General features: G+C 43.9%; 1 long non-coding RNA gene across 1 annotated transcript in view; it reads right to left on the bottom strand.

Moving 5' to 3' along the window:
- Nucleotides 1-5,828: 5,828 nt before the first annotated feature.
- Nucleotides 5,829-13,734, bottom strand: part of LOC119867068 — a 28,680-nt gene continuing 20,774 nt past the window's right edge. The window contains exon 3 of the long non-coding RNA XR_005382403.1: nt 5,829-6,415. This is a non-coding gene — a long non-coding RNA (uncharacterized LOC119867068). The remainder of the gene's footprint in view (nt 6,416-13,734) is intronic.

Genomic DNA, 13,734 nt, shown 5'->3' with positions numbered 1-13,734 from the left:
CGGGATCATGACCTGAGCCAAAGGCAGACGCTCGACTGCTGAGCCACCCAGGCATCCTGCTCTTAAAAATTATTGAAGACCTCAAAGAGCTTTTGTTTTTGTGGAATATGCTAAGCAGAGCATTTTTATTGTATTAGAAAGTAAAACTGAGAAATTTCAGAAATAATGACTGATTAAAAAAGTAACAAACCCATTGCATGTTGGCATAAATAAGATCCTTTTATTAAAAAACCTGTATTTTCCCAAACAAAATCATCTCATAGGAAGAGCAGCATTATTTTGCCTTTTTTCCCCAGTCCCTTTATGGGCTGGATTGTACGTAAAGCAGGACCCTGGATCCTCATATCTGCTTCTGAATTCAACCCATTGGAATATCACATATCACAAAGCTTCTGGAAAAACCCCACTCTACACCAGAAGAACAAGAGTGATAACAACAAATAACGTCTTAGTGTCATTACAAAAATGGCTTTGACTTTATGGAGTCCCTGAAGGGTCTGAGTCTCCCAGGGGTCCCTGGCTCGCCCACACTCTGAGAACCACGGGCACTGGCTCCTGTGAAAGTGTGGTCAGTGCCTTGACCCTGTAGAGATCCAGGGCTGAAGTCTGGTTGAGATCATCACATAGTGACACACAAATCAGAGGTGGGAGGAAACTGAGGCACTGCACGCCATAAACTTTCTTTTCAGGGTTTCTTTATATCTTTGGAGTGTTTCATCCATGCTCATTTTTTTTTTTTTTTTGACTATAGGAAGTAGGATACAGGTGGCTCATTGATTTTTTTTTTCCCCACTGGTATTTTCTGAGCAGTTCCTAGGGGTTAGTCATTTTGCTGATCTCTTTGTTTTGCTAAAATCTGTCTATCCTTTGTGAAATTTTATTGTATTTTATTTATTTTTAATAAATAAAATATATTATTATATATTATTATATAATAATATATTATATTATTTAATAAAATAAAAAATATTTTATTTATTTATTTGAGAGAGAGAGCACGAATGGGGGGGGGGGCTGGAGCAGAGAGAGGTGCAGACTTCCCGTTGAGCAGGGAGCCCAAGGAAAGACTCTACGTCAGGACCCCCAGATCATGACCTGAGCCAAAGGTAACCTACTGAACCACCCAGGTGCCTCTCCTTTGTGCACTGTTAGCATAACAAAGAGCTTGAGGCCAATGAATCAAATGTTATGAAAATGTGGAGGTGCTCCTGGGCCCTCTGACTGCCTGATAGCTTCGAGCTGTCTGCATCCCCCGGTACCCCTGGACTCTTGTATATTGGGAACATGGGGGTCACACATCCTTGGAATGAAGGCAATTCTCAGAAAAATTTCTGGAAGAATTTAGGTGGAAAGGGAGACATCTCCAGCTCCAAATTTCTGATGGGTGGAAACAAGTGGCTACCTGTTGGAAACCCACTTTTCAGGACTGCAACCCCGCGCTGTGCCTGGTGCCAGTCAATAGGTCTGAGATGTGAGTAATTTTGTAATCGCGTAGTGTTGGCAACAGCATAACTGTCTCCTAAAAGAAGACTGGTTGTGCCTGTATGTGGGGGGACATCCATACAATGGGATGCATCAAGGGGTGTGCTTTCTAGGTACCGAAGGGGATAGCTCTGCGCGGTCACTTAAAAAGCAAAGTGCAGAAGACGGCGGACAGCGTGCTATTCTTTGTGTGAAAGGGGGAATATATATCTGCTTGTATTTGCATAATAGCAGTTGAAGAATATATAAAACCATCTCTTGAGGGTGGGGACCTCTGGGTGGGGTGGGGGTGAGGGTGGGGACCTCTGGGTGGGGTGGGGGTGAGGGTGGGGAACTTCTCGTATGAGTGCCTTCTTAAGCCTTCTGCTACCCAGTACCTGTGAGACGCGTTCAAACATTAAGTCTAAGAATAATAAAATAAATAAAAAAACCCCAGGTCAAAAGCAATGCAAATCTTTTTCACCGAAGCCCTTTGGTTTTTCTGGACAAGGACTGGAGGGAGCCCTGTAAACTGAGGCAGCCCTGGGCTAAGGTGAATGACTTTCTTTTTTTTTAATCTTTCTTTTTTTTTTTTTTTATTGGAGTTCAATTTGCCAACATATAGCATAACACCCAGTGCTCATCCCGCCAAGTGCCCCCCTCAGTGCCCATCACCCAGTCACCCCAAACCCCCGCCCACCTCCTCTTCCACCACCCCTAGTTAGTTTCCTAGAGTTAGGAGTCTCTCATGTTCTGTCTCCCTTTCTGATATTTCCCACTCATTTTTTCTCCTTTCCCCTTTATTCCCTTTCACTATTTTTTATATTCCCCAAATGAATGAGACCATATAATGTTTGTCCTTCTCCGATTGACTTACTTCACTCAGCATAATACCCTCCAGTTCCATCCATGTTGAAGCAAATGGTGGGTATTTGTCATTTCTAATGGCTGAGGAATATTCCACTGTATACATAGACCACATCTTCTTTATCCATTCATCTTTTGATGGACACCGAGGCTCCTTCCACAGTTGGGCTACTGTGAACATTGCTGCTAGAAACATCGGGGTGCAGGTGTCCTGGCGTTTCACTGCATCTGAATCTTTGGGGTAAATCCCCAGCAGTGCAATTGCTGGGTCGTAGGGCAGGTCTACTTTTAACTCTTTGAGGAACCTCCACACAGTTTTCCAGAGTGGCTGCACCAGTTCACATTCCCAACAGTGTAAGAGGGCTCCCCTTTCTCCACATCCTCTCCAACATTTGTGGTTTCCTGCCTTGTTAATTTTCCCCATTCTCACTGGTGTGAGGTGGTATCTCACTGTGGTTTTGATCTGTATTTCCCTGATGGCAAGTGATGTGGAGCATTTTCTCAGTCTGATACTGGCACAAAAACAGACACATAGATCAATGGAACAGAATAGAGAACCCAGAAATGGACCCTCAACTCTATGGTCAACTAATATCCAACAAAGCAGGGAAGACTATCCACTGGAAAAAAGACAGTCTCTTCAATAAATGGTGCTGGGAAATTGGACAGCCACATGCAGAAGAATGAAACTGGACCATTCTCTTACACCAGACACAAAGATAAACTCAAAATGGATGAAAGATCTAAATGTGAGACAAGAATCCATCAAAATCCTAGAGGAGAACACAGGCAACACCCTGTTTGGACTTGGCCACAACAACTTCTTGCAAGATACATCCATGAAGGCAAGGGAAACAAAAACAAAAATGAATTATTGGGACTTAATCAAGATAGAAAGCTTCTGCACAGCAAAAGAAACAGTCAACAAAACTAAAACACAACCTACAGAAAGGGAGAAGATATTTGCAAGTGACATATAAGATAAAGGGCTAGTATCCAAAATCTATAAAGAACTTATTAAACTCAACAGCAAAGAAACAAACAATCCAATCATGAAATGGGCAAAAGAGATGAACAGAAATTTCACCAAGGAAGACACAGACATGACCAACAGCTCATGACCTTTTGGTTTTAACGACGTCAGACTTGACCACTGCCTAACTGGGATGGATGCACAAAGGCTCGGACCCAGATCACCACTGTCTGGCTCTGCACAGCCTCTCACTGACTTGATTTTTATTTAGAAAGAGAATGTAGGGAAAGGCTGGGTTGAGCACGGGGCTACCGCAGTGTGCCTTGGAAGGGGCCAGGAGCGGCCAAGCATTCTTCGATTGGGTGCCTGAGTGTGCAAATCATCAGCAGGACGGTCCTCCCTGAGTCCCTGGGCAGGAAGGCGGTAGGGGAAGGGAAGCTCTCAATTAACAAGATCTGGAGAAGGTGGTGGCGGCCTAAGTGTTTTCAAGGCAGTTGTGGCCTTAGGTATGGAATCTGGAGACGGCTCACATGAGGCAGGAATGAAAAGGGCTGGGTCCTGACCAAAAGTATCATTTTCAAATGTTTTTAAAAGCACATGACTCTTGGGGCACTGAAGTGGCTCAGTGGTTGAGCGTTTGCCTTTGGCTCAGGGTGTGATCCTGGGGTCCTGGGATCGAGTCCCGTGTAGGGTTCCCCACAGGGAGCCTGCTTCTCCCTCTGCCTGTGTCTCTGCCTCTCTCTCATGAATAAATAAACAAAATCTTTAAAAGAAAATAAATAAAAGCACATGACTCTCATAGTATTGTATAGTAAACAAAAGCCAAAGTTGTTGCTTAATTAATGAGGAGAAATAGGATTACAACTTTTCTTCGTGCACTTCCCTTTGCTCGAATATACCGGCTGTGCATCTGTGCCTGCAAACAGCAAAGTAAAACATCATTGTAAGTCCGAGCTGGCTTCCCGTGTCCCATCTGGGTCGGCTCCCGCCTGTGGGCATGTGCTCGGAAGGCCTCTGTGCTTGACTAAATGCTCTTGCCATCGTGAATTTCTTCAAGTTTGAACAAGGGAACTCCTATTTTCATTTTGCACTGGGTGCCCAAATTATGTGGGCGTCCTGCATTTAACTCATTACACTTGGAGCCAGAATTCTATCACAGCTCTTTTTTTTTTTTTTTAAAGTTATTATTAACTCAATTTATCAAGTTGAACTTTAAAGGAGAAGTCTGCTCTTCTTGAATTTTATTTCATTTTCTTCTTTAAAAATTAAAAGAAAAAAGATGTTATTTATTTATTCCTGAGAGACACACAAAGAGAGGCAGAGACACAGGCAGAGGGAGAAGCAGGCTCCCTGTGGGGAGCCCGATGTGGGACTCGATCCCAGTACCCTGGGATCACGCCCTGGGCTGGAGACAGATGCTTAACCCCTGAGTCCCCCAGGTGCCCCTATTTCATTTTAAAAACACTCTGCAGGTTGGTTTTCTATAAAGGCAGTCTGTCTACTGGAATTGTTTTGTGGAATAACCCCTGATAATTGGCTCATAATCTTTCCTGGAATTAGATATTTGTTGGCATAGGAGGGGCTGAGAAACCACAAAACCAGAGCCCCCACCTAAGGTAAATGAAACTCGGTACCAGCGAATTATTTTATTATATACATTGAGTGTTTAAACAGCTTTATCACCATGGGTGGGTGTGTGTTTAGGTTTGCATTGAAGTAGAACCTTCAGTGGGATCTATGGAGCTACCAGGGAAAATTTCTTTTTATTTTTCTTGGAAGGTGTGAAGAGTTTTAATTTCAAAAAGCATATTGGGCAAACATATACTTTCGCCCGAAAATTGTCTGTAGTTTTGAAATGGGCTGCTGTGCTCTGCTGAAGGATTATCTCTCAGTTTACCTGAGGCTACGTTAACAAACCAGCTCTTTTACGTAAGCAGGACTATGCCAAAGGAGGATGGGACATGGCCTCGGGGAGCATCCTCGTGTTTTAGCCTTTGTGCTTCATCAGGACGTGTCAGAAACAACTGGGCAGAGGGTTTGGTTTTAACTCAATCCTTTAAGAAAGTCTGAAACGCCCAACTGAATTTTTTTCTTTTAAAATTTATCTTTTAAAAACATTCTACCAACTCTTTTCCCTTGACCTATCTGTGCATGTTTGGAGATGAATGACCTTTCATCCGTGCCAGAAATCACAGCTGGAGTACTGCTGTCTAAATTTTCAAAATATTCATTTTTAGCGCACGGTCATGCATATTGTGGGATCCACATCCAGTAGACGGCCTTGACATCTTTAGCCTATTCATTTTATTTTTATTTATTTTTTATTTTTTTATTTTTATTTTTATTTTTTTAGCCTATTCATTTTAACATGTACAACAATATCATATGAAGCCTGTATAATCGAGAGTGGATTTTATGCATATTACACCATTTTTTTTTCTCTCTAGGGGTTTTAGTTTTTATTGAAAAATAGAGTGGAAAGTCCAGAGAGTCACCTCCCCGCCCTCCCTCCCTGCAGTGTCCCAGTTATACACGGGCTGTATTACTGTGGCATGTTTGCTGCAAAGGACGAGCCAACATTGTTCACTATCGTTCACTAGAGCCCCTTGCTTACACTCGGGTTCACTCTTCGCGTTGTGCCTTCTATGTTTTGACACACGTGTGCTGATGAGTACAGTCACTACGGTATCACACAGCAGAGTGTCACTGCCCTACAAGTGCCCTGACTATGCAGCCCCCAACCTCCCACAAGCCTGGGCCACCACTGGGCTTTTTACTGTCTCCATAGTGTTGACTTTCCTAGAATGTCACAGAGGTGGATTCGTAGAGTGTGCAACCTCCTCAGGTCGTCTTCTTGCCCTTGGTGGCATGCATTTAAGGTTCCTCAAGGTCTTCTTGCGGCTCGATAGCTTCTTTTTGTGCAATTGCTGAATAACTCTCCATCGTGCACAGGTGCCGGCTTTAATTTATCCATTCGCCTGTTGAAGGACACCTGGGTTGCTTCTGACTTGGTAATTTTGAAGAAAGCAGCTACGGGCATCTGTGCCCAGGTTTGTGTGTGGAAACAGGTTTTCTACTCATCTGGGTGCATACATTTCTTTATCAACTGCAGCTCTATGACAGAGGAAAAGATTGTTTTAAAACATGCTTCCCGGATTGCGTGTGAACAATGCTGTGTGTTAGGAACATAAGGTAAAAGTGAATTTCGTGCCTGTGGAATATACTGGTCTAAGCACTGAGGAGAGGCAGAGGTGATTACACAGACCCCAAGTAGACACTTTGTCTGTCCCCCCACCCCCACTCCAGCCCTGTGAGTCACAAGGGGTCATGGTCAGGGTCACATGCTAGGAGGCTGCATTAACTGGAATCTTTCCATTTAAAGGCACCCCCCTGTGTGACTGGCTGTTAGGGCCGCCTAGTGATTGGGGCTGGTCAGAGTTGTAAACAATGAAATTTCTCAGGAGGCATGCCAAGCATTACTCAGATGCTTTACTTGTATTAGTATCAGGCCTCCTGCCAATGCCTGGGTTATCATCCACAGGCACCATCACTAGGGACCTGGTCCTCCAGCCCAATTTTGGATCTGTATTCGACATTGCTCATCTTCTACCTGGCTGGTGGCCTGTTGTATATTCAGAAAACAGCCTCATGTCCTGGCCACCTTTGATGTTGTCCTTGGCTAAATACTCTAAAGCCCCCATACCTCTCCATCCATGCTTTGGGACATGAAGTGCTCGTGACTTCTCCTCTTGTTACTCCTCTGGTTCTTTAAATACAGACCAGGGATCCCTGGGTGGCGCAGTGGTTTGGCGCCTGCCTTTGGCCCAGGGCGCGATCCTGGAGACCCGGGATCGAATCCCACATCAGGCTCCCGGTGCATGGAGCCTGCTTCTCCCTCTGCCTGTGTCTCTGCCTCTCTCTCTCTCTCTCTCTGTGACTATCATAAATAAATTAAAAAAAAAATTAAATACAGACCATACTCTTTCATTGCTACTCTGATCATCAATGGTTTCCATCCAGTCTCAGGACCATGTACTATTTAGCTATTTCTTTTTTTTTTTTAAGATTTTATTTATTTATTCATGAGAGATACAGAGAGAAAGGCAGAGATACAGGCAGAGGGAGAAGCAGGCTCCATGCAGGGAGCCCGATGTGGGACTCGATCCCAAGTCTCCAGGATCATGCCCTGAGCCAAAGGCAGACACTCAACCACTGAGCCACCCAGGCGCCCCTATTTAGCTATTTCTGTTAAAACTTTAGCATTATGTTGCTTACAAACTTACATTCTCTGGATTGAGATATAGCCATCATGGAATAATATTTTTAAAAGGTTGGCTGGTATATGTTTTATTCCCACTATTTTTTGTGCATGCAAAAGTATCTATTTCTTCCATCAGAGTGCAGATGGAATTGAGAACAAAGAAGTTATTTCTCAGCTTCTGGAGTAAATATTGAACGGTTTTTAAGTGCATGGTGGAAACAATGATTTTGAAAGCTAGGCTTTCTCTGTGCTGACAATAAATTGATAAGTAAGTGAGGGAGAGGGAGACTTTCTTATAGGAGGGTGCTGACTGAGAGGAGGGTGCAAGTGTTGCATTTGCAAAGATCAACATATTGCAATCATTGCAGTAAATACTGCTTAAGGCAAGAATATCATCATGCATGTGTGAGTGTGTGTGTGTGTGTGTGTGTGTGAAAGAGAGAGACAGAGACAGAGACAGAGACAGAGATAGAGTTTGACGAGGAGCAAGATATTTACATACTTGTGTAGAGCATCTCCCTGCCCATTGCATAGATTGCTCATTATTTGCAAGGGAGGAAATAAAGATAGTACTGTGCAGACACCAGGTCACACTTTTACTAGATGACTAGAATCAACATCATAATTGAGGAGGAAGTGACACTGGGTGCTCAAGACAGGACACCCCACGAAGGACAAAACATTTCTTATGACATATCTAGTTGGGGTGCAGAGCCTGACACTAACCAAGAGGAAACATCAAACAAACCCAAGTAGAGGAACATTCAAATGTCATGAAAGACAAGCAAAGTTGAGAGCTATTAAAAGAAATTAAAGGAGCCTAAAGAGACATGATAACTAAGCACAATCTGCGATTCTGGACTGGATCCCGTATGAAAGGGGGGGAAGTACCCCAACTAACAGTTTTGGGAGTAATTGATGGAAGTGGAATATAGACTCTAGGTTAGATAAAAGTATTGTATCAAAGCTAAATTTTCTGAATTTGATAGGTTTCCTGCAGCTCTGTAACTGAGGTGCCTCGGAAATTATTGCTGTAGTGTTGAGGTGTAAAGGGCCATGATGTATATAACCCACTCTCAAGTGTTTGTGTACATGTACATATATGTATGTATGTATTATGGCAAAGAAAAGGCAGAGCAGAGTAGGAGGGAGTGGGACCATTGAGGACATTGAGGTTGGGAAGGGATGGGCAGGTGGCAACAGCCAACAGGGGAGTGGATTCGTTTCCTAGGGCAGTTGTAACAAAAGACCACAGACTGGGTGGTTTTTAACAACAGTGACTGATTCTCTCACACTTCTGAAGCACAGAAGTCCAAAATCAATGTGTTGACAGGCCCATGCTCCCTCTGAAGGCTCTGGGGGAGGATTTTTCCAGCCCTTTCCAGCTTTTGGTGGTTCCAGGTTTTCCTGGGCTTGTGGCTGCATCACTCCACCCCTGCCTCAGTCTTTAGCTGGGTTTCTGCTACTATGTGTTTCTCTGTGCTTCAAATTTCCCTTTCTTCTTCCTACATAGACACCAGTCACTGGATTTAGGGCCCATCCTAAATCCAGGATGATGTCATCTCAAGATTTTTAGGTAATCATATTTGCAAAGACTCTATTTCCAAATAAGGAAATGTATTCATATATACAGGCTCCACGTAGGTATGAGTTTTTGGGGGGACTATTAGGCCCAGTACGGGGTAGGTCAGCATAGACTTCAATGAGAATGTAAGATGGAAGAAAACTTAAAGGAAATGAGGGAGTGAGCCAGAAGGCTTTCAGGGTTAAATATGTTCCAGGAAGAGGGGGCAGCTGGGATAAGATCCCTGAGATGGGGCTGGCCTGATGTAGTCAAGGAGCAAAGTGGCCAGGGTAGAGGGAGTGGGTAGGACAGATAGCTGCAGTGGAAGAGGCATCACGGAGGGTCTTGTAAACCATTGCAAGGAGTCTGCATTTAGGTTTGAGTGAACTGGGGGACATGCAGGTTGCTGAGCAGAAGACTGGCACCATATAGTTAAGGTGATGAGGACAGGAACAGAGAGACTGACAGGAGGCTGGAGTGAGAACCAGGTGTGAGCTGAGGGTGGCCAGGCCCTGAGCCTAGAAGGGGTGAACAGGGGTTGGGTCCTGGACATGATGTGAAGGAAAGGCCAACAGGATTTCCTGACTAATTAGAGGTATGTGAGTGGTGTTGGGAGAGAGTGAGAGGAAGAACTGAGCAACCAGAAGATGGGATAGAAGTTATGTGGGGGCAGTGAGTTTGGGTGTAGACAGCAGGAGCTCAGCTTTGGGCACACTGAGAGTGAGATGCTAGGGTTGTGTTGAGCTGGCTGTTAAACACACAAGTCTGGAATTCGGGAGAGAGATCGGGGTCAAGGACACAGATTGGCATGTGGATGGCTTTGTTCGTTATTGGATTTTCTTAGATGTTATAATTTTTTGACTTACAGATGGAAAAGCAGGCAGAGAGAGGACAGAGAAAGGAGAGGAGGTGAGAGGAGGTAGTAGGCAGCTAACTGGTGTTAGACAGTTTCACGCAGGGGCACCTCTTGCATATTAGTGGTGTGAAGGGAGCAGGAAGGGCTCCAGAGTCAGACAGACCTGAGCCTCTGTTTCCACTGCTGTGAAATGGGGTAATGCTAATCAACATCCAACCATCAGGGACTATGGTGAATGAACAGCGAGGGAACGCCTACCAAGACAGTAACAGTAGCTAACGCTTCATGATCCTTACTATGAACGCTTCATTTGTGACAACTCTTTAACCTCACAGTAGCTATGAGGTGGGTTGATTATCCTTTCCGTTTGGTTGCTGAGCCATCTGAGGCACAGAGAGGTCATACATCTTGCACAGGGTTACACAGATGGTAAGAGGCGGTGTTGGCTTCATTCAGGCCATCTGTTTCCAGCACCTATGCTCTTCACCTACACAGCTTGTCTGCACATTTGCTTGGCACATACTACATATTAAAACGAGGTATGCATGTGCAAAATGAAGGTAGTATAATAGGGAGGGCTGGGAATTATAAATAAAGGGGCTGAAGGGGTTTAGAACAAGTCTCCCCAAAGTGTGCCATTTTGACATGTGGACTATTTTGAGCTGAAGTCAACCAAGGCCCAACAGACTGAAAAGAAACTAACTTCTCTCTTAAACTGCCTAAAGGAATTTAGATCGGGGGCCTGGCCCAGAAGGAGAACTATTACCAAGGCATAACTTTTATCCAAATGACCCATCTGTATGGCAGGACCAACATCTGCTTATCACGCATCTGTTCTTCTTGTCTCCTGCAGATCACCCCCTTTCCTTTGAGGCACCCAGCCCCATCCCATTCTTTACCTCAAGATGGCATATAAGCCTTCATTGCCTGACTTGTCCTTGGGTCTCATTGTCTTTGTGGGGCCCATGCACATACATAATTAAATTTGTTTTTCTCTTGTTAATTTATCTTATATCAATTTACCAGCCAAAGAACCTAGAAAGATAGAGGAGGAAAGTTTCTTTCCCAGCAGGGTCATTTTCTACCACAGGTCCTGGGACCTCCCCCACCCCCAGGCCAAGGAAGTGATGCCCATGGCTTTCCTCATTTCCCTGGGTTGTGTATGAAGCGGGGAGCAAATGAAGGTGAGTGTAAGGTGGAGAAAAGAATGAAGATTCCATTCTGTTCTGCTGTCTTAAAATGTTTCTGCTGATCAGCCTGGGGGTACTTTTCTTCATATCCTATTATCTTTCGATAATAATTTCTTTTATTCCTGTTTTCCTGAATTGCCTGTCTCCCTCTGGGTTTTATCTTTTTCCTGTGTGTGTAGAATAGAATCATCAAAGAGTTATTGAGTAATCCAGTGTTCCATAAACCAGAAGCATTTCCTTCAAGTTGGCATCCTAGAAGGCAGGACCAGGGAGGTCATATCTCCTTGGCTCTGTGGTAACCTTGTAGTCCCAGGGTGTTTGCTCCCCAGGGGGGGTTGGGGGGCTAAGGAGGGTGGGGGCTGGGCAGCCCCATGTCTGCAGAGAGTGCACATATGATGTGTAGGAGGCACCATCCCCAAGCAGCCCCATCCCCAAAAGACAGCTGATGCTATCATGGTGTTCCTTAAGGTTTCCTAACCAGTGAATGGCTCTGAAGACCCATCTCACATTAATGACCATGAACTACTCTGCTGAGTGCTCAGTTTTGGAAATGAAGCTGATCAAAAACTTGTAACAGACAAATGTGACTCCAAGTCACCTTGTAAATGTCACAGGGGGAGCTGAGGGGGATGTACCTCGCTCTGGAACATGCAACACTACATTGGGCTGTTTCCAGACCTGGAGACTGGTGAAGGGTGATGCTAAGACAGATGGAAAAAACATGAATGTATCTCTATTCCTAAAATATGGAAAAGAGATAAAATGGACCCTATTTCCAGAACTCTCCCTGGGCCATTTGTGGAAGTGGGTGGAGCCCTGTGACCACTCCCACTTCTCTTTTAAAAACAAAACTAAGTACCCAGCCAAGCAGCATCAACCACAAACCCCAGGTTACTTATCTTAGTAGAAAAATCCTCAAATCACTGTGAAGCAATGGGAACTTCAGAAAAGTATAAAGAAGAAACGAACAACACCAGTGATTGTGCTGCTGTTCACATCTTGGAAAGGAAAGACACTTTCCTTCCTATTTGTTTTCTCCATGTTCACGTGTTTCCGTGGCGTTGCAGAGCTAAGATAATAACCTGGATATTCTTATGCTTCCTACATATTTTCACTTAATAGTATCTGGTGATCACATTCAACTTTGAAAAATTACTGATTATAATTAAAACCATTTTTTGACTATTTATTTGGGTGAGAGAAAAAGAGAGAGAGAGAGCATGAGTGGGAGGGGCAGGGGGAGAGAGAGAATTTCAGGCAGACTCCGAGCTGAGCGTGGAGCCTGATGCAGGGCTCGATCTCATGACCCTGAGATTAGGACCTGAGCAGAAGTCAAGAGTTGGACACTTAACTGACTGTGCCGCCCAGACATCTGTGTAATTAAAACCATTTTTATGAAGATGATTTTAATTAATCTCTCTTCATCATAGTATGTACTATCATATCGTAAGTGATATTACCAATTTACAAGAGTTGGATCTTAGGCTGTTTCTAATTTTTTGCAAGATCAGTTATGCAGCAATGAACATCCCTGGAAGTACATTTTGATACATATCTCAGATTTGTTGCTTTGGATGGGGGTTCTCCAACTTTCCCCCAGAGTGTAGCTTTCACAGCAACATTGAGATCTTCACTTTGTTCTTTAAATGTTATGGGAATTTTACCTTCTCTTCCATGTTGTTGAAATGCTGCCTTCAGTTACTAATCACCTAAGTGACCTAAATCTAGCCTGACCCCCAAAGCTTTTCAGGGCAACAGATATCCAGAGAGATGTGACCAGGACCCGAAGCCCTTACCCTCACCTGGTCCACGGTCATGCACCTCAGGGGACATTTCAGGACTCCAGAAGTGGAATTTCAGGGTTCATTGGTGGGAACTTTTTAGAGGTTTTGGGTACACGTGGCCATCATACACAACCAAATAAATTCTGTGTGTGTAAAAGTGAAATATAGAAAATAAAACTAGAGACAAGTTATGATATATGGATGAACACTGATCTATTTTCAGGGTAAAGGGATTTTAGCCATAGAAGCAAAGGAGCAATATAATAAAAAAATGAAAAGATCTCACTATATATCCAAAAATGGCATGAACCAAATTAAAAGCTAAACAATGAAGCTAGAAATCTCTCTTTGCTCTACATGTATATCACGTATGTATCTCTGTGTGTTTGTGTGTGCATGTGTGAGACAGCATCCATCTCTTACTAAGATCACTTTTGAAAAGATTTTATTCATTTATTTGAAAGAGAGAGAAAGGAAGCACAAGCAGGGGGAGAGGCAGAGGGAGAGGGAGAAGCAGGCTCCCCATTGAGCAGAGAGCCCAGCGTAGGACTCGATCCCAGGACCCCGCGATCATGACCTGAGCAGAAGGCAGATGCCTAACCGACTGAGCTACCCAGGTGCCCCTAAGATCACTTTCGACACAAATTAAACCAACAGCGCTTCAATGAAAGAAGGAGTTCTGAACAAAGATGGGACAATCACAGAAGAAATGGGAATGATTGATAGACATTTGAAAAGCAGTCAACCTTTGCTAGCCAGTGAAGAAATGTTAATTAAT

This window comes from Canis lupus, chromosome 31, assembly GCF_011100685.1.
Source record: "Canis lupus familiaris isolate Mischka breed German Shepherd chromosome 31, alternate assembly UU_Cfam_GSD_1.0, whole genome shotgun sequence".
In the NCBI taxonomy this organism is placed as follows: Eukaryota; Metazoa; Chordata; class Mammalia; order Carnivora; family Canidae; genus Canis; species Canis lupus.
This window is presented reverse-complemented; position numbering and strand designations above follow the sequence as displayed.